This window comes from Panthera onca, chromosome C1 (assembly GCF_046562875.1).
Source record: "Panthera onca isolate mPanOnc1 chromosome C1, mPanOnc1 haplotype 2, whole genome shotgun sequence".
NCBI lineage: Eukaryota > Metazoa > Chordata > Mammalia > Carnivora > Felidae > Panthera > Panthera onca.
Genome location: NC_138346.1, coordinates 135143152 through 135162362, shown reverse-complemented (window position 1 = coordinate 135162362; position 19211 = coordinate 135143152). Strand labels below are relative to the sequence as shown.

General features: G+C 39.2%; 1 long non-coding RNA gene across 1 annotated transcript; it reads left to right on the top strand.

The window, feature by feature from the left end:
• Positions 1-6776: 6776 nt before the first annotated feature.
• LOC132671996 (uncharacterized) lies at positions 6777-18119 on the top strand. The gene is made up of 3 exons (XR_009607342.3): positions 6777-8330; positions 12439-12589; positions 17335-18119. It is a non-coding gene; the product is annotated as an uncharacterized LOC132671996 (long non-coding RNA).
• Positions 18120-19211: the final 1092 nt, after the last annotated feature.

Sequence of the window (19211 nt, the reverse complement as noted above, 5' to 3'; positions counted from 1 at the left end):
TGTTAGGAGTCATGGGCAGAGACACAATAAAAGGAAGACAGGCTGGTGTTCTTGAGGGCTTTATAAGCTTGTGGCTAGATACATTGTTTGCCTGTGCTCAGCCCTAGAGATTCCCTCCTTTAGACTCAGCAAATTGCCTCAGGTGCTGCAGTGTTACTTGATCAGGCTGATTAGATCCAAGGAGGAATGGGAAGAGGAAAAACAGGGCAAGGATAGCAGGGAGGATGGGATGGGGGAAAGTAGGTAGTTGCTTATCTACTTCCCCGGAGCTTTGATCCTATTATCACTCCACTTTTCTGCTCCTTTGTGATACCAAGGTAGAAAGAAGAACCCTATTGAGGAAGACTGGTGTGGCTCAGGCTTCCCACTCCCACCGCTTTTGATGGGTACACCCATCCTTTCACCTATCCTTTCAACAAGAATGCTTGCCCTAGGGCATGTACTCTGGCTAGCAAGAAATTCATTTAAAAGGTCTCTGACTTCATAGAGCTTACAGGACTCATTCCTCCAGTTCTGGCGTTTCATTGGTTCCTTCTCTTTGAGGTCCAGGGCAACTGATATGGTAAGAAACAGTTATTTTCATGAGTTTTCCCACTGCTGTACCGTCCCCCTAATATACTGAGTTCTTAAGCAGTGTCAAAGAATTTTATTTAACAAATATGATTAATGTTAGCAGCTATCATTTAACCAATGGGACATTAGCTTTCAGATTTGGAATGGAGAAGTTCTGGATGCTGTTGCAAGTATCAGCATTTGTATTCAATTTTTCAAATCCTAGACCCCATGTGAAATCAAAGCATCCAGCATCTCACCTTAATTTGTGTTTTCCTTCTAGAGCACCGCTGTGAACTCTGTTGGGTGTAGCCACTTGGGTTAAAATGAGCAAATGAAGCCTACACTTGAGTAAATCTTAGGTGGTGTCCTTATTTAACTTGGATGAAAGAGAAAGGAGACACAAATGCACCCCTCAAGAGGAAACACGACATGACCTTAATTATCAATATCATTATGAGCAAATCCACCTAATGGTGGGCAATTGCAATCATCTAGGGCTAGAGAAAGGCCTTGTTGTGTTCTATACGTCTCAGTGGCTACTTCTGCCAGAGAGCACTCCCAGCAGCCTCCACCCACTGCACCAGGGCTAGGGCCGTTTTTATAAGGAGGACCCTTGAGAATGTCAATAGCTCAGATGCCGTAACCTTTACCGGATCTACCCCTCAAAGGTCTTCTAGAGGCAGAACTAGTGGTTTCATTCTTTTGTACAAAGGAAAGCATTTTTATTTCTAATTTCAGGGCTTCTCTTGTGCCCGTCTAGACACTTGAGAGAAAAACAAATTTAAATCACCAGTAATGTTCTAAAATAAGAGAAGACATATAAAAAGACATCAGCTATCATGTAGGTATGCCAGAGAGTCTTCACCCAGGCTTCTTTGGTGGCACCAGAAATAGTGGTTAGCGCTCACATGCTGTTCTGCTTCAGCTACCTTCATGCGGCCACCTGCAGATATGAGTTCTTGGTTTCTCTTCCTTGTCTAGATGCCAGTCAGGGCAGCATTTAGAAAAACACAGATTTTCATATTCCCATGCACACGCGCAAAGTGAATTAGGATAGCACAGACTTACCTAGATTATTCAATCCATAAAATACTTCGCCTCGATTATCTGGATGGTTAATGTCAACTTTTTTTCCGAGTTATTATACTCTATTAAGCATGACAGTAAAAGTTGCAGAATTATAAGGAATTTAGAAGACATACCCAACAGGGACCTCCTAACTTAAAGGGGCAAAAAGACCCATATAATAACATACAGTTTGAAAAACAGCTTTATATACATTATCTTTTCTTATGTATTCATTTTTATTAGTTTTTTTTTAAAAAGATTCTTATTCAGTGTTTTTCTTTTCATCATCAGTTATTTTGAATGGTAGCCCTGAGTTGCAAAAATTGAAATGTGTTGAAATGATTTAAACATCTGTATATAATTTGTATCAAATGGACTTCTGTTCTCTGTTTCTTTTCTTTTCTTTTCTTTTCTTTTCTTTTCTTTTCTTTCTTTCTTTTAATGTCACTCTGGGTCTGGAGATGGTAAAGTGCCTTATTGATTGATTGATTGATTGATTGAAAGAGAGCACCTGTGCACAGGCAGAGGTGGGGCAGAGAGGGAGGGAGAGAGAATCCCAAGTAGGCTCCACACTCAGGGCAGAGCCTGACTGTGAGATGATGAGCTGAGCTGAAATCAAGAATCAGATGCTTAACCAACTAAGCCACCCAGGCATCCCTCTCTGTTCATTTTCTAAGGAATTCAATATAAGCCAGGTTAGTTACTGAACTTATTACCAAGGGTAAAGTTAAAAGAGATATCTGGATTACGCTTTCTTTCCTTACAGGGATATCGTCAGGGACAGGAGCTGGGCTGAGGTGTATGTGACCTGCAGATAAGGGGATTTTGATTTCTAGGGTTGTTTATTTGGTATTTTTCTATGGTCATCTGGGTTTTATATTAGATTTGTAGAAAGGCCAGTGTTGAGTATTCTCAGAAAGTCTTGGTTAAATACTAATCAAGGGGCTAGGGCGTCTATTTGAAGTGTGTGTGTTAATACTGAAATGTTCACAGCAGCTAACTACCGGAGAATTGGTAGCATGGGATCTTGGCTGCCTAAATACACATCGGATTTACTAGGGAAAAAAAAAAAAAATTGCTCAATCTTTTGTTTGTCTTCTCAGAAAAGGAATGAATTAACTAGTTCCTCCCCAAAGTAAAAAAATTAGAAGAAATGTATTAATTCAATGCAGTGCTCAATGTTGAAAATCTAAAATAATTTTAACATAAGGCATGGACAATTATTTTTCTTTGTGGTATAAAATTTTGTGTTTTAAAACTTTCTAGACTTATGGATCTTTGGCTTTTTGGAAGCACTATATGATTTTATCAGAGTCTCTTACAAGAAACAATTATTTATACATAAATTTTGCCTAATGGATATAATATGGCTGTGGAGAATTTGAAGGAATTACATAAACATTGAAAGGGAAAATAATAGCACACAAAAGATGAGTTTCACTGAAAAACCACGCAGTGACCAAATGTTATGATTTCTTCCCTGGAGAGGATGATTTTCAGGCCACCGCAGCTGCCTTTCAGTCATGTCAGGGTTGACTCTGGCATTGAAGATGATGCTATTCAGTGGTTTGCAGAATTTTGACTCATATGGAATTGTGTTTGTCTATGTTACCACAGCGAGTTCACTTTAGACTTTGCATTTCATTATCAATTAAGAATGCACTGGTAACTGGTAGGAAACTTCTATTTGGAGCAAACTAATTACATTTGCTTATTGCTGAAAGTACTTTTACTTTTTTCCTACTTTCATTTCAATCTATTTGAAGGAAAAGGAAAAAGAACAATTTGTTTTCCATACAAAAGGAGTCTTAGACATCAGAGATTACTATAGTTTCTCTGTGTTCTGAACTATCCACATTCTTTATATGTTGCTCCATGAACTTTTCTTTAATTTGGAGGAAATTCATAGCTTTAACTCTCATTTCAGAGGCTGAAACACCCTGCCTAAAGCGAGTAAAGTTGGCAGTACCATTTCCCCTTCCCAGATTCCTTTTTTGGTAAGTTTAAGGAGGGGCAGAAATTGAGGCTGCAACTATGTTTTCCATGTTTTCCAAGTGACAGAGTGTCCCCGGGATTTGTGGCTGCCTACTTGAATAATCTCAGGACGAACACCATTCACATTTCATGGCTCTCACTAGGAATCATTAACAGCCCAGTGCAGAGTTTTGCTTTTCACTTAACTTGTAAGAAAATGAAGAGGTCCTGCCAAGGTTCAGGAAAGGATAACAAAGCATAAGCTCTTTAATGGGATGAACTAACATAAAAGTCTAAGTGCACCGAGCTCTTTCCCACAAGCGGGACCCGATTTGGGGACTGGCATTCAGGCTGACAACCATCATATATTGGGAAACAGCACAGAGAAACAAAAGTAATTCTCCCGAAAAGAGCCAAGTATGGGCTTTGGGAAAATAAGGATCTATCTGTTAAGCTCTGCTAAGATTGGGATCTCTGTAATTTATAGTATTTTCCAGGGAACTGGGCTTATTTTTATTGAAGAGAATTGTGGGATATAGAAAGCATTTATTTTAGTGAACCACTGTTTGAATTCAGCTTTAAGTGTGCTTAAATATTCCTTTATATTGTGGAAATGTCTCCATATATTTGTCAGCTAATTAACATGATATCTTATAAAATGACATTTTATATTCCATACATGGCAAGACAGTCTAAAAGCAGTTGCAATATTAAAATCATGTTTCTTGTGGGCACCTGGGTGGCTTAGTCAGTTTAGCATCTGACTCTTGATCTCAGCTCAGGTCTTGATCTCAGGGTTATGAGGTCAAGCTTGACATTGGACTAGTGCTGGGTGTGAAGCCTACTTAAAAAAAACAAACAAAAAACAACCAAACAACCAAACAAAAACACCCACCTAAAACAGTTGTTTCTGGCCTGGACCTGATTCCTTGTCAGTGTCATAAGGATCTCCAGCCTACTTGCTACATTGCTTAACTAGCCAGTGTTCTTCCATCATTTGGTTTTCAGGGCTCCCTAGAACAGGTCTCTGGCTAGATGAACTAGATACCCAAGTAGCCACTTTGATGCTGAGGCAACTTCATCCTGGAAGCTGAGGGCAGTCAGAAATTTTCTAGTTTCGGGGTGCCCGGGGGGCTCAGTCGGTTGAGTGTGTGACTCTTGATTTTAGTTCAGGTCATGATCTCACCATTTGTGGGTTCAAGCCATGTCTAGGGCTTTATGCTCACCATGTGGAGCCTGCTTGAGATTCTTCCTGTGTTCCTCTCTTCTTGCCCCTCTCCTGAGTACTCTCTCTCTCTCTCACAGTAAACTTTAAAAAAAGAAAAGAAATTTTCTAGTCTAGATGTTCTGAATCAGTAATTGCACTGAAATACCTCTAGGAATCGGGCATAGAACTCACTGGAGTGAGGTACACCAGGTAGGGACTGCGGTGAACTTGAGAGTAAATGTCCATCTCACTGGAGACGTCTTTATCTTCTCTAGCCCTTGCAGCTGAAAATACTGCTCACACTTGTGAGCCCAGTGTGCTTAGGTGTTCCACAAGGAGCTGAAAATATGGATTTTGATGTGTGATCTCCTGATTTTTAAATACTGGTAACTAATCCAGTTTCAAAAAATCTTGGAGCACCTGGGTGGCTCAGTCGCTTAAGCATCCAACTTTGGCTCAGGTCATGATCTTGCAGTTCCTGAGTTCGAGCCCTGTGTCGTGCTCTGTGCTGGAGCCTGCTTCAGATACTGTGTCTCTCTCTCTCTCTCTTTCTCCCCTCCCCCCGCTTGTGCTCTCTGTGTCTCAAAAATTAATAAATGTTAAAAAAAATTAAGAAAAAAATCTTATATACAGGCTAACTGTAACATGATAGTAGCCATATGTGACCTCGGGGCTCCTATTTTGCCACCTGATTTAAGTTGGAATAACTGAGATCTCAGAGCTGAGGTTCGCCATGGTTACTAAGTCAGTCTCACTTCAGAGCAATCTCCTTTTGGTGGCCTGGAGTGTGAGAGCCCTGGGTGGAGTAGGAGAACAGGCCAGCCTGTGTTCTGGGACTGAGTGTTAGGTAGGCTTCCAAGCTGGCATGTCTGATCACTGGAGTCCACCACATACCTAAATGGGAGGTTTCCAGCTCCTGCATTTGCACTGCATGGTGATGATGGGTTCAAAAATAGTAGCATCTCAACCTTTCTAAAAGGTGCCGTGTTGTACAAAGAAGTAGCACATTGAGAAAACCAGCCATGCACATCCTGTGCTGCGTTCTAGGCACTTACCAAATGTTACTTCCCTCCTTCATCCTCCCTTTGGAAAATTCCTTTAAAAGTTAAAGGCTTTAAAAAGCATATGAGCAAGTCTGACTTCCCCATTTTTTCAGTAGCTATACACAACAATCCTGTGAACTGTGTAGCCATCTGACCCCCGACAGTGAGGACTCTTAAACTAATGGTGTTAAATAACTTCCCCATGCCCAGTAGCAAGTGGCCCCCGAAACTGGGCTTTGCTTTTCCCTTACACAGTGAAGCCAGGAGAACTTCCTCAGGCTTCCTCAGACTTACAGAACCATTGAGTTGGAAGGGATCTTAGAAACTGATGTATCCCGTTGTCTCATTTCAGAGATAAGTGACTTGTTGGCTCATAATCTTTTCTCCTTTCTTTGTGCCGTTTAGATATCAGAGTCATATTAGCAAGAGGAATGATCGAAAGTGGATTATTTGTGTTGCTGGTGACATTTCCATTTTTGTGCCTCCAGCTGCATTTCTTTAGATCCAGCCAGATTTTCTTTAGATCCTTAGGCCATTGGCCCTTTGCTAATTTTTATAACTGGGATAAATGGAATGCAAGTCTGAAATGACAATGGTTTTGCTTCTGAGTCCCCTTGAATGTCTGTTGAATTTAGAAGGGGCCTCAGATCAAAGCAGAAGGGCGTGGTGAATGTTAATGTAGATGCCCGGGTTTGACCAAACAACCCACCAGCGGGTGAAGGCCCCTGCTGTAATTTAAATAGATGGTGGAGCCTCTGCGGTTTGTAACGAACGTCACTGGAAACCCAAGAAAGGGCTTATTTTATGCAATTTAGTCTATTTTTTTTTTGTTTGTTTATTTTGATTACACAAAGCTCAAGGGTTCTTTTGACGTTTAAAAATGCTTATTTCAGTTAAAGTACTGATTACGGTTATGATTTCCCTTTTTTCTTTTTCTTTTTCTTTTCCTAGGATTGCATTTCAGTGTCCCACACAGCTCTTTCTACTTTCCTGTGATTTCTTCTTACCCAGATAACTATTCTATTAACGTTTCAATTTAGATACAGCAACTGCTACTATATCGGCGTTACCTTTGGCTTGGGATCGTGGCAGCAGAAGAATCATTTTCTCAGTGGGAGTCAGGTCATGGCAGAGAACATCAGGATCTCTCTTGTAATTATAAAATGGAGGGCAGAGTTATCACTGAAATTTATCCTATCGGAAGATATTTCCTTCCATAGGAGGAAATACTTTGATAAGTCACCGTGGTCCATTTGTCCTGTTTTCCCATCACACATTTCTCAGGTGTGTGACTGAAGAAGTTGCTCAACCTTTCTGAACTCATTTTTTTAATCTATCAAGTAGTGATCATAGTACCAACTTCAAAGGCTGTTGTGAGAATTAAATAGGATCGTGTTGACAATGTCTGGCATAAGACAGGTACCCAATAGATGTTTATTTGTTGAGTATAAATGTTCATTCACTTGACCCAGATTTGTGGAGCACCTACTATGCTCCAGGCGTGGCCAACATGACAGTGAATAAAATAGACAAAATCCTTGTCCACAGCCAGCTCTCTTTTCTTCTCTTTCCCTCCACCCCAGTCACTCGATCCTCTCCACTAAAACCAGACCACATAGGATGAATATTCTTGTTCTTTCAAAGAATTCATTCCTTTGGAAGTTTTGCCAGTCAACCATTCATTACATATTGTGCTTAGATTGCCTTTCCGCATGTAACCAAAGAAAGAATGTGTAATGGGATTGTGAAATGTAACCTACGTTACAACTTGAAGTGTGCAAAAAATAAACTTTATTTAGTCTATACTGTTTTGGCTTCTTTTGTAAGCCCTTACTTTCTGGATAGAGGAAGGAATGCCATTAACTAAACATCGGTTTAAAATGTAGTCCCATTCAATAATTTAATCCATTTGGGTACTATTCTGCTTTCCTTAGCTAAAAATGTTCAGCCTCTCAGATGACAGACCTCTTCCTCCCTAGCTTGTCTGGAACGCGGGGGAAGGGCTGAGGCTTACGCAACCTCAACCTCGTGGTGGTGGTAGTTGTTGTGGTGGGAGGGGTTGGTGTCTTTAGGCATAGCTCTTAGGTTGCTCTGGCCCCAGGCTGTTGTCCCTTCTCTATTGGGTGCTACTGGCCCTGTGGGTGTTTATGGCTGAAAACTGGGTGGGTGTGACTTGTGGTTGATCTCCTGGCTGGTCAAAGTCTGTAGTCTGCTATGTTTGACATGCCCTCATTTCAGTTTCCTCTGGTGCTAGAGAGCCCTTTGAAGTCTGGCTGGCCTCTCCAGCCTCTGCCTCGTCTACCTCTGACAAGCACAGAGGCTTGATTTCAGGCTCCTGTCTCCCTCCCTCTGTCTGACCAAACCACACTGCCTCAGGATGGGCTGGGTCCCTAGGTTTGTATGGAGCATGACACACAGGGGCCCACTTTGTTCCAGAGTCTATGGGGAGGTATCTTCAAATGACCCCAGTTCTGCCTTCGGAGGTAACTTTGCTTTCCCAGTGCACCTTTCCCTTCCTGGGCCATTTCACATCCCCTCCTCCCCCATCCCCCACCATCCACAGGGCTCTTCTAACTTCTCACAATTCCCCACACTAAAAAAGAGCAGATCTTTCTTTCCCTCATTTCTTTTTCCTGACTTCATTCACTTGGCTAAATCTTAGTGATAAAACAGGTTACTTTTTTTTTTTGTAACCTTATTGTGGTAGACCTCTATGATCTGAAGTCTCCTTGATTGGTTGTTGAAATACGAAGGTCTTGGGGCACCTGGGTGGCTTAGTCGGTTTAGTGTCCAACTTTGGCTCAGGTCATGATCTCACGGTTCATGTGTTTGAGCCTGCATCGGGCTCTCTGTTGTCAGCATGGAGCCCGCTTTGGATCCTCTGTCCTCCTGCTCTCTGCTTATCCCCCACTCGTGCTCTCTCTCTCTCTCAAAAATAAATAAACATTTAAAAAACAGATACAAAGGTCTCATAAAGGAGTTCAGCAAATCCCTTTTCAAGAAGCTTGCTTACCCAGGTGTTTTGAACGACAGAAGCAGAACATTGCTCTTTTTCTTGTTCTCCTTCTGTAAGAAAATGCAAACCTTCCTTTTGGACAAATCATTACCTAAAGCAGGCTAGTGCAAAGATTTCTGCTCAGGAAGACAAAAAGTGAGAAGTACTTTAGAAATTGACTCCTATAGAACCATGGCTATTGCCTTCCAGGAACTCATTGTCTTCTTTTAGCATCTGGTACTCTAACTGCCCAGGTGACTGGACTGCTCTGATGTAGGTAGCCCTGGGAAGTTGCCCCACAAGCTCTTGATTTGGCATCAGTGGCAGATTACTTGCTTTTCAGTCAAACTTACCCTCTTCCACCCAGTGGGATCTCCCTCCTTCCTCTTCCTCTTCATTATCCTTTTCTCATTATTGGGTTTCTTTTTCTCTCTGATCTGACACTTGAACTTTTATATATGTGAGCATTCATTCATTAATGTGATGATAATTATTGCCATAATTTGTTGAGCTCTATTACAAAGTAGAAATGAGAAAGGTCTTTTTATATTGGTTTTGTCATCTAATTTAAAAGATCTCCATTGTATGGGACACCTGGGTGACTCGGTCAGTTAAGCTTCTGGATTTGGATTTGGGTTATGATCTCATGGTTTGTGAGTTTGAGCCCTGCATCTGGCTCTAAGCTGACAGTGTGAAACCTGCTTGGGATTCTCTCTCGTGCGGCCCCTCCCCTGCTTCTTCCCCTGCCTCTCTCCCTCTCAAAATAAACAAACTTAAAAAAAATCTCCATTGTATATAGGAGGAAACTGAAGCTCAGAGAAGTTAAAAAGTAATTTGTTACAGGCTACAGAACTAGGACTTGAACACAGGTTTCATTGGCCTCTAAACCCATTCCACTAAGGCACACTGTTCTGAACAATAATGTAGACTTCTGTGTAAAGATTTTACATAAATTGAATGATGCTACAATAACTCTGAACATGCAACTCAAACATTGTCTTATGATGACTAGTCTAAAAACCATTTGAGGGAATAATGGGGAACTCCTTTTCAGAGATGAATAATCTTTGATGCAATTCTATTAAAAGTGCTGACTAATGGTCTGATGACTGCTTATTTTGAATTGTTGTTGGTAAAGAGGACAGTACAAGTCAGGAAATGGAAAGAAGGTCACAGATTTTAGCTGCTCAAAATCTGCTAACAGTGGAGGTCTCCATATTATTTTGGTTCCAGCTTTTTTCTGGGCTGAAACCCAGACTTCTTCCTCTTCCATTCTTCTGTTTTGTTCTTGCAGGCCAAATTATTTCCCCCTTTGCTGTTTAGGTGATTGTTCATTTTTAAAATCATACTTAACTTCCCAATTTTTTAGCATCTTTCACCATTCATCTTTATTCCCCCTTTTCTTCTTCCTGTTTTCCTCTCTTTCTCCTGCTTTGTATCTATCATCCTTACTCAGTGTTTTGCCCCACTAAGCCATTGAAAATAAAATATACTGGAATCTTTATCTCTAAAATCCTGGCTATCATAAGCAGTGTCCTTTGACGTTTGCTTTCAGCTTTGTTCTTGGATGGCCAATTCATCCACCAATTACACTTGTGCCATTGTAGCATTTGGGGGGTGGTTTGTGGAACCCTGCCGGGGTATATTTTTTATTCTGTGAGGTTGAATGAAAGGTAATGGGTGGCTAAATGAGAAAACCTGATGGAGCATTCACTGGAGAAAAAAAAAATGAGTCAGTGTGTGTGTGTGTGTGTCTTTGGGATTGAGAAGGAAGATGAATCCTACCAAAAGAATGTATAGTTATTTGCTATGAGTTACTTCTCAGTATCCTCTTGAATCAAGGTAGGCTTTAGTATCAAATCAAAATGATGATTCAGAGTGGTTAAGTGACTGACTTTTTAAAAATATTTTTGAAGATTTTTTTTTAATGTTTTATTTATTTATTTTGAGAGAGAGCAAGCAGAGAAGGGGCAGAGAGACAGAGAGGAAGAGAGAGAAAATCCCAAACTGACTCTATCCTGTCAGCATAGAGCCTGATATAGAGCTTGAACTCACAAACCTGTGAGATCATGACCTGAACAGAGATCAAGAGTTAGATGCCTAACCCACTGAGCCACCCAGGTGCCCTGAGTAACTGACATTTTAAGGATTAGGGAAGAGAGGGAAAAAAAATAAAGAGAATTTTCAAAACAAGACTGTATAAACTAAAACTAAAGCATATTTAATCTCTTTCCTCTCCTGGTGATGTTCTCCTCTTCCCTCTGATTTCCTTGAATGGTTTGTCCTTAAGGGAGAATGGGGAGGATTCCTATAAAGCTCGTCTTTTGAGAACAAAGAAAGATCTTCACAGGTTCCTGTTTCAGAGGAAGTGAATGGGTGGGGGCAAATCCTTTATGGCTTGGAAGAAGCTAAGGTTAGTTCCTCAAGTTTCTCTGTTATTTTGAGATATAAGATTTTTTTGTCCTCAAACTTCTGTGACTTTTCAGGAAACTTCACTACTAGTGATATCACAGGCACTCGGAGGAAATGAAGCCTGATTTGATACCACAATTATTGGTGGGCACAAGGTATTAGTAAAGACCAATTTTGATGTGTATTATTTATTAACTGGTCAATGTTAAGAAATTATTTGTATAAACAGGACTATCATTGAATCACATAACATCTGTACCTATGTGTTTATTTCATATTCATGTCATTTAATTCATGAGTCTCATGAAGAACACATGTACAGGTAACCTTTAAGTATTTAGAACCATCCTTGACATCTAGACTGAGGTGATAAATAATGGTACATGTATCTGACTAAGACTATTTACTTTAAGATCCTACCAAGAATTGAGCAGAGAGGTGGGATGTCCAGATGATCTGCTTCTGGTATCTTCCCCAAGGAGTCTACTTTACTTTCTTTGGATGCAATGCTATGTAATCCTGCAAGAATTGACAGGGAAAAAGAAAATGTAATTGAAGGGCAGCAAAATATGTGATCACAAAATAAGCCACTTTGGCATGTGGATTATTTTGAGCTAAAGGCAATTATGACCAAACAGATTCAGGAAAAACTTTCACCTTTCCCTTAACAACTACCTAAAATAATTTAGATAGGGGAACTGGCCCAGAAAGAGAGCTATTACCAAAGATAATTTTTGTCTGAAAGATCTATTTCTATTCCCAAACATCTGCTTTTCCTATTGTCCTGTGAATCACCTTCTTCCCCTTTAATGCCCCAGGCCCCTGTCCCATTTCTTTCTTTCTTTCTTTCTTTCTTTCTTTCTTTCTTTCTTTCTTTCTTTCTTTCTTTCTCCTTCCTTCCTTCCTTCCTTCCTTCCTTCCTTCCTTCCTTCCTTCTTTTCCTTTCCTTTCTTTTCTCTTCCTTTCTTTTCTTCCCCACCCCCCTCCATCCCATTTATTAGCTAAGGATGGCATACAAGCTTCCACTGACTGACTTGTCCAAGGATCTCATATATATTATGGGAGTCCCTTACAAACATAATTAAATCTGTTTTTCTCCCATTAATCTGTCTTATGTCAGTTTGATTCATAGACCAGCCAAAAGAACCTAGAAAGAAAGAGAAAAAAATTTTCCTCCCCTACAGTTGGTGACTCAGATGGGACAAACTTTGCTGGCTGGACACTGCTTGTTCTGAGGCTGTTGCAGCTGAGAAATCTTTGACAAAAAAAGCTAAGAATTCTTACAACATCAGCCTCTGAGATCTCTGCCTACAGGGAGAATTGGAAACAAGAGAGGTAAGAGTCTTTTTCTTCCTTTTCTAAATTTAGAGTAGCAGGAAAAATATTTGTGGAAATAGTTCTTTGGGTATAGTAACCCTGGTAAAGATTTGATATGAGTACTCCTGATTTTTATTCATCCTTTTCCTCCCAGAGATAGTCACTGTTTTTCTGTGTCTTTGTCATAAGGATAAAAGCTGTAAGGTAGAATACAATCATAGGCCCTATAAGCCTGTCTAACAGACTGATGAGTTCACAGTTCTCACCATGACTGATGTCTATTTAGATAAACTTTGGTGTGGGTTAATGTGCACATTAGGTAAAGACTAACACACTGTTGCTAAAGGACATCTTAGAAGCTAACACCGCAAAGTTGGTGAGAATGGGTGGAGCACATAAAAGCTATTAAAGTACTCATCACCTAACTCAAAGACTCTCTTGTTAGGATAACTTGGTTATGGAACAGGTTAGGTTGATACTAGGTTACCCACCAACCTCAAGAAAATTTCTGTGCAACAAGGTACTCTGTAAAAAAATACCACACAATCCTCAAACTGGAAGCACATCCCTTTTGAGTATTCGTTTGACTCCAAAAGACTCAAGGCTTAGCTACAACTGTTAATGTGCATATAAGAAAAACCAGACAAGGTACTCTGTAAAAAAATACCACACAATCCTCAAACTGGAAGCACATCCCTTTTGAGTATTCGTTTGACTCCAAAAGACTCAAGGCTTAGCTACAACTGTTAATGTGCATATAAGAAAAACCAGATGAGGTTTGCCTTTCATCTTGTTCTATGCTTTGAGAGCTTGGCTTTATGACCAATGAGAGTATTTTGTCTGGTCCACCAGTTAGAGGATGCATGCATCTGGTGGACAGCTGAATAGACTGTGGATCTGATAAGCAGTGTTCTCTTTGTCCAACTGTGCCAGCTGTCAGGGGAGTTTGTCATAAGAGGTCCCAGTCCTTAAGGGGTCTGTGTCACCTCAACCTTCAAATTAGTCATCACCAATTTGTGGCAACAGAAATGTGAACTGCACTCCATTTGCAGCTAGATCTTTCTTAGGCTAACTTTAGGAGTGCACTTTCTGGACCTTGTGAGAGCTGCTTCCCCCCGCCCCCCACACTTTTCTTTGGGAATACCTCTTGCACCCATGTGTAAGTCATAAAAGTTTTACTGGTTTGAGTTGCCATTGACATTAATATGAGATCCTACTCATCAATGGCTAGATGATGGATCCTTTGAACTGGCTATGTTTGAAAGAAAAAAGAAATTAGAGAGCTTTCATCCTGAACAAATTGTCTTATTGGTACACAGGGAAAGACCAAATTAAAAAGAACACAAAGAGATATAATGGCTAACTTTAGGAAATCCATTAAGAAGATGATAGCATTGAAATTAGAAGAAGAATTAAATCCAAAGTAAATTCACCTTCTCAAAATATGGCCACATCTGCCATATTTAACTTTCATTTCCCTATAAAATTTACAGTGAGCACTTCAGCCTGATGCCCAGGCCCAGGGTATACAGTTTACGTGTAAAAATACCAAAAGTCAGAAAGTGAATTTGGCAGAAGCACCTGGGATGGGCAGTAGGGATAATTTTGCTGAGGGCTATAACCAGGCCTTACCAGCTTTAGGTCTTCCTATGCAATGTCCTTCACAGATGTACCCTAAACTGCCACCAAGGAGTTCAGGTCTCCTGGAAAGAAGAAAATAAAATTTCATGTTGTTCCTTTCTTTACAACTCTAGACATATTGATTATTGATCCTTTACCTCCCTGGGATAGCTATTGTCTTCTTTTTTTTTTTTATTTAAGTTTTTGTTTAAATTCCAGTTAACACACAGTGCAATGTTCTTTTCAGGTGTACAATTTAGTGATTCAACACTTACATACAACACCCAGTGCTCATCACAAGCGTACTCCTTCATCCTCATCACCTGTTTCCCCCACCTCCCCTCTGGTAACCATCAGTTTGTTCTGTATAGTTAGGAGTCTGTTCTCGGCTGGCTGATCTCTCTCCGTCTTAATTACCCTATGCTTGTTTGTTTTGTTTCTTAAATTCCACATATAAGTGAAATAATTTGTTTTGTTTTTCTTTGACTGACTTCCTTCACTTAGCATAATATTCTCTAGCTCTATCCACGTTGTTGAAAATGGCAAGATTTCATTCTTTTTTATGGCTGAGTAATTTTCCATTGTGTATATATATATACATGTGTATATATATATACATATATATACACACATATATATACCATATTTTCTTTATCCATTCATCAACCAGTGGAAATTTGGGCTGTGTACATAATTTGGCTTTCTCGTTTATCTAGTTGTTGTATCCTAAGAACTTGGCTTGGCTTTCTGCCTGTCCGGGGCATGCAGATTTTTTATTTTCTCTTTTGGCTATCTTTGGGAGTAACTCTGGATCTTGGAATTTCAGTATCCTATGCACCCTCTTTGGGGACCCCTCTTACATCCAAGGTGGGTTGTTCAAGACTGCCAGAAATATTTACTTTTGTCCCTGCTGAAAACTGATAAGATATTTAAAAGGAAGAATTTTTTTTTTTTTTAGGTTCCCCCCTGAAGCAAAAATGAAGCTAAATGTACCTAGAGGAAAAGAAAAACCTTCTAAAAACTTTGTCATAGGATTTATTAAAATATTCCAAAATTCCATGATATAAAAAAAGGTAAAATGAAAACAATGTAGTTGGGAGAGTGAATCCTCTAAGATGTCATTTAGGCTGCAAACTAATTATTTGAGGACTTGAGAGCTGCTGTCCTTATCATATAAGGGTTATAAAGTTAAGTTTTAAAATCAGTAATGTACTTATGTAAAACTAAACCTTAATTTTCTTTCATTTGCTAAAAGGACTAAGTTTTCTTGTACTGCTCCTGCTAAGGGATTATGGAAGTTTTGTCATTACCCTTTTCATTTGTTTTGTTTTGTTACTTTTTTAATTTAGTTTTTTAATTTTATTTATTTATTTATTTACTTACTTACTTACTTACTTATTTACATCCAAGTTAGTTAGCATATAGTGCAATAATGATTTCAAGAGTAGATTACAGTGATTCATCCCCTATGCATAACACCCAGTTTTGTCTTTACCTTTCAAGTTTTTTGCCTAGAAAGCAAATATTCTTTGTTTTCTCAAAATAATTTTCTGTGCTTTATCAGGTCTTTTATTGGTTTTGCTCACAACTACGTAACCTTTTGTATTTGCCTTAAAACCTTTTGTCACTTTGGTTAAATAGAAATTGAGTATTGTTTCATGATGATCTATGATCTTATTTGGTAAAGTGTCTAAACCTTCTGATATTTTTGACAAACTTCCCCAAATCATTTTCTAAATGAAAATTTTTAAAAATATTTATTGACTTATTTTTAAAGACAGAGAGAGAGAGCATGTGAGCAGGGGAGGGGGCAGAGAGAGAGGGAGAGAGAACCCAAGCAGGCTCAGTGTTGTCAGTGCAGAGGGTAATGTGGGGCTCAAACTCACTAACCATAAGATCATGACCTGAGTCAAAACCAAGAGTTGGGCACTTAACTGACTGAGCCACCCAGGCACCCCAGGAATTTCTAAAACTAATGGAAAAACCTGATTCAAGCAGAACAAATATTAATTACATGGAACTGACTGAACTGAGGTGGATGATTATAATTATTAGGACTTTTTTGTTTGAAACATTGCTGGTTCCTTATGTTTTGTTTCTCCAGATTTAAGGAAAGCTTTTCTTTTTTTCTTTTAAGCTATCAACAACTTGGCAAGATATGCCTTTGTGAACAAAGATGACATAATTGCATTTTCTCCCTAACTGATCCCTCCTGAATTTGAAAAATATTGACTATTCTTATATTTTCATGGCAATATACGTATTTGTGTAAGTTCAGTAAGAATCTGTTTTTGTAATAAGAAAATTAGAAACATGGGTTATATTACCAATGCTTTAACTAAAACGTCATATTTGAGAATGATGTGATAAACTCAGGTGACCAAATAGCTTTAAGAAACTAAGGTTGACTTTATGGAATTAATAAAGCCCCTTGCAAAAATCTCTCTGCCCTGCTTTTAGGGTTTTTGACAGTCTTACCAGGTGAATAAGGAAGATCACTTTCTGGCAGGCACAGGAACCTTAGCTTAATTTGGGGACCTCAAGAAGAGAGGAAATAACCGAAATCTATAGGTTTTTCAGGCAAACTCTGATGGCAAGTCTTTGGCTTATCTTTCTAGCCTCAAGAGGCTTTTAAAAAGTTGGAATCTGAGATTCCTTATGAAAAATGTCTAGCAAAGTAGATTTAAAAAGCCTATATGGTTAATCACTATTCTTGCTGTACTTATATAAATAATCTGGCAAAATATATTGAAACTAGACTGACTTTGCAAACAAATTAGTCTTATGATCATTTTCTTTGATAGAAATAGGGGTTACCAGAGACAGAAAAATTATGTTCTAATAGAAACTATGATAAGCACTTGTGGACATCAGGTTCTAGTATTGCTCATTGCTTTGAGGTTTTTTTCTACCTATACACTGGAATGGATCCTGAATTCTTCAAGTTTTCTCCAGTATTTGGCTACAACTCTCCAAACTAACATTTCAAATTTTATCTCACCCTTCTGACTTGGAGTCATGGAGAACTAAAGTTGCTTTTTTTCTAAAACCCTGCAAGCTATGCTGGACAACTTGATATAAACTTCAGAGAAATCATGATAATAGTTCATGTATGGGTAATCTTCATGCCTGTTGGCCTACAGGCCACTTAGAAAGATCACCAGAGATATTCAAATTACAAATCAGGAAGATCTATCATATTGTCACTGCCCGCCCTCACTCCATCTGAAGATGCTTCAAGCTGGACATCTAGAAATCTTGTCAACTGTCTGCCTTCAAAACTCATAAACTCTGACTGTAGTCTGCTCTGATCATTGACCATTGTTTTTCTTTTGTTTCCATAGAAATATCTCTTATTAAATACCAGGTGGCTTGCACCACAGGCCTAACATGAGCCCACTTACTTCTCTGCATCCTGAAATGAGACACAACTGTTTCACTGAACTGACCTATTCTCAGGACTAAGAGACTAGTTCAATTAGGTGAAGCAGTCTATCAACTTAACTTCTGGACTGCAACACTTCTTAGGGAAGTTTCAAAGGAAAACAGGAGGAGCATGATCCTGAAATATGCCACTTTGGCATGTAGATTATTTTGAGCTAAAGGCAATCAAGACCCAGCAGATTCAAGAAAAACTTTTACTTCTCCCTTAACTATCTAAAAGAATTTAAATAGAGAGCCTGGTCCGGAAAGAGAGCTATTACCAAAGGTAACTTTTTGTCTGAAAGACATATCTATATGGCAATGCAACCATCTAATTCCCAAACATCTGCTTTTCCTATTGTCCGTGAATCACCTTCCTCCCCTTGATGCTCTAAGCCCTTATCTCATTTCTTAAATCAGGATGGCATATAAGCTTCAGCTGACTGACTTGTCCTCGGGTGTCATATATTTTATGGGACTCCCTTATAAATGTAATTAAATTTGTTTTTCTCCAGTTAATCTGTTTTATGTTAATTTAATTCATAGACAAACCGAAAGAATCTACAGTAGTAGAGGAAAACTTTTCCTCCCCTACACAGTGAATATGCTGATCCTCACAAAGAAGAGGTCATCAATGCACTTGGAATGGGGATATATTCCAGGTCATGTTTCTAATTGTGACCTAGGCTTAGACTTACCATTCATCCTCCTTTACTTTGGATTAAAGTTAAGAAACACTAATTGGCTGGTAGGGGTCTTCAAATCCAGATACATGCGGGGGTAATTAGAAACAAACAGGGAAGGGGGGGCATGCCTGAGTGGCTCAGTTGGTTAACCATCAGACTCTTGATTTTGGCTCAGGTCATGATCTCACAGTTCATGGGATTGAACCCTGTGTCAGGCTCTGCAAACACAGCACAGAGCTTGCTTGAGATTCTCTCTCTCTCCCTGTCTCTCTCTCCCTCTGACCCTTTCCTCAAAATAAATAAATAAGCATCAAAAACATTTTTTTAATTAAAAAAATAGAAACAAACAGGGTGCATAGCAGATAGAAGTTAAGGAATAAAACATACATTTTAGCCTCTGAGTGTGTTTTCTTATGCTTTTACTGTTTTTCTCTTTAATTCAAATTAGGGTCTTATTCAGCGTGCAAGGAGTAGCTTCCAAAAGAAAAGTTTAGATCTATAAAAGTCTTAGACTTTTCCTATAAATCAAATAAGCATAATCTGTTCAGGAAAATACTCCCTGGAAACTATGACAAAGTAGTACAATATTAGGGAGTTTGGCCAGTAGGGTGTCAAAAAGCCTGCAGGACAAATCAGGAAACATGACTCTAGTAGTTCTCTGGCCCTTTTTTTTCTTACAGGAATTAGGAATGCTCCCACTCTCTCTCCCCATCCCACTTCTCTTAAAAATAGCGCCTTCAAGGAGGTTTTGCCAGCCATTTTAGTTGTGATCTCCAAAGGAAATAGGGAGATTGAACAGGAAATGTGGGATGCCAACGTTCAGGTAATTTTCAACTTCAAGAGAGAGAAATAGGAAAGAAGATTTGCAGCAATTTTAACCGTATGCCTGTCATTGTCGGCAGGCTTAACTG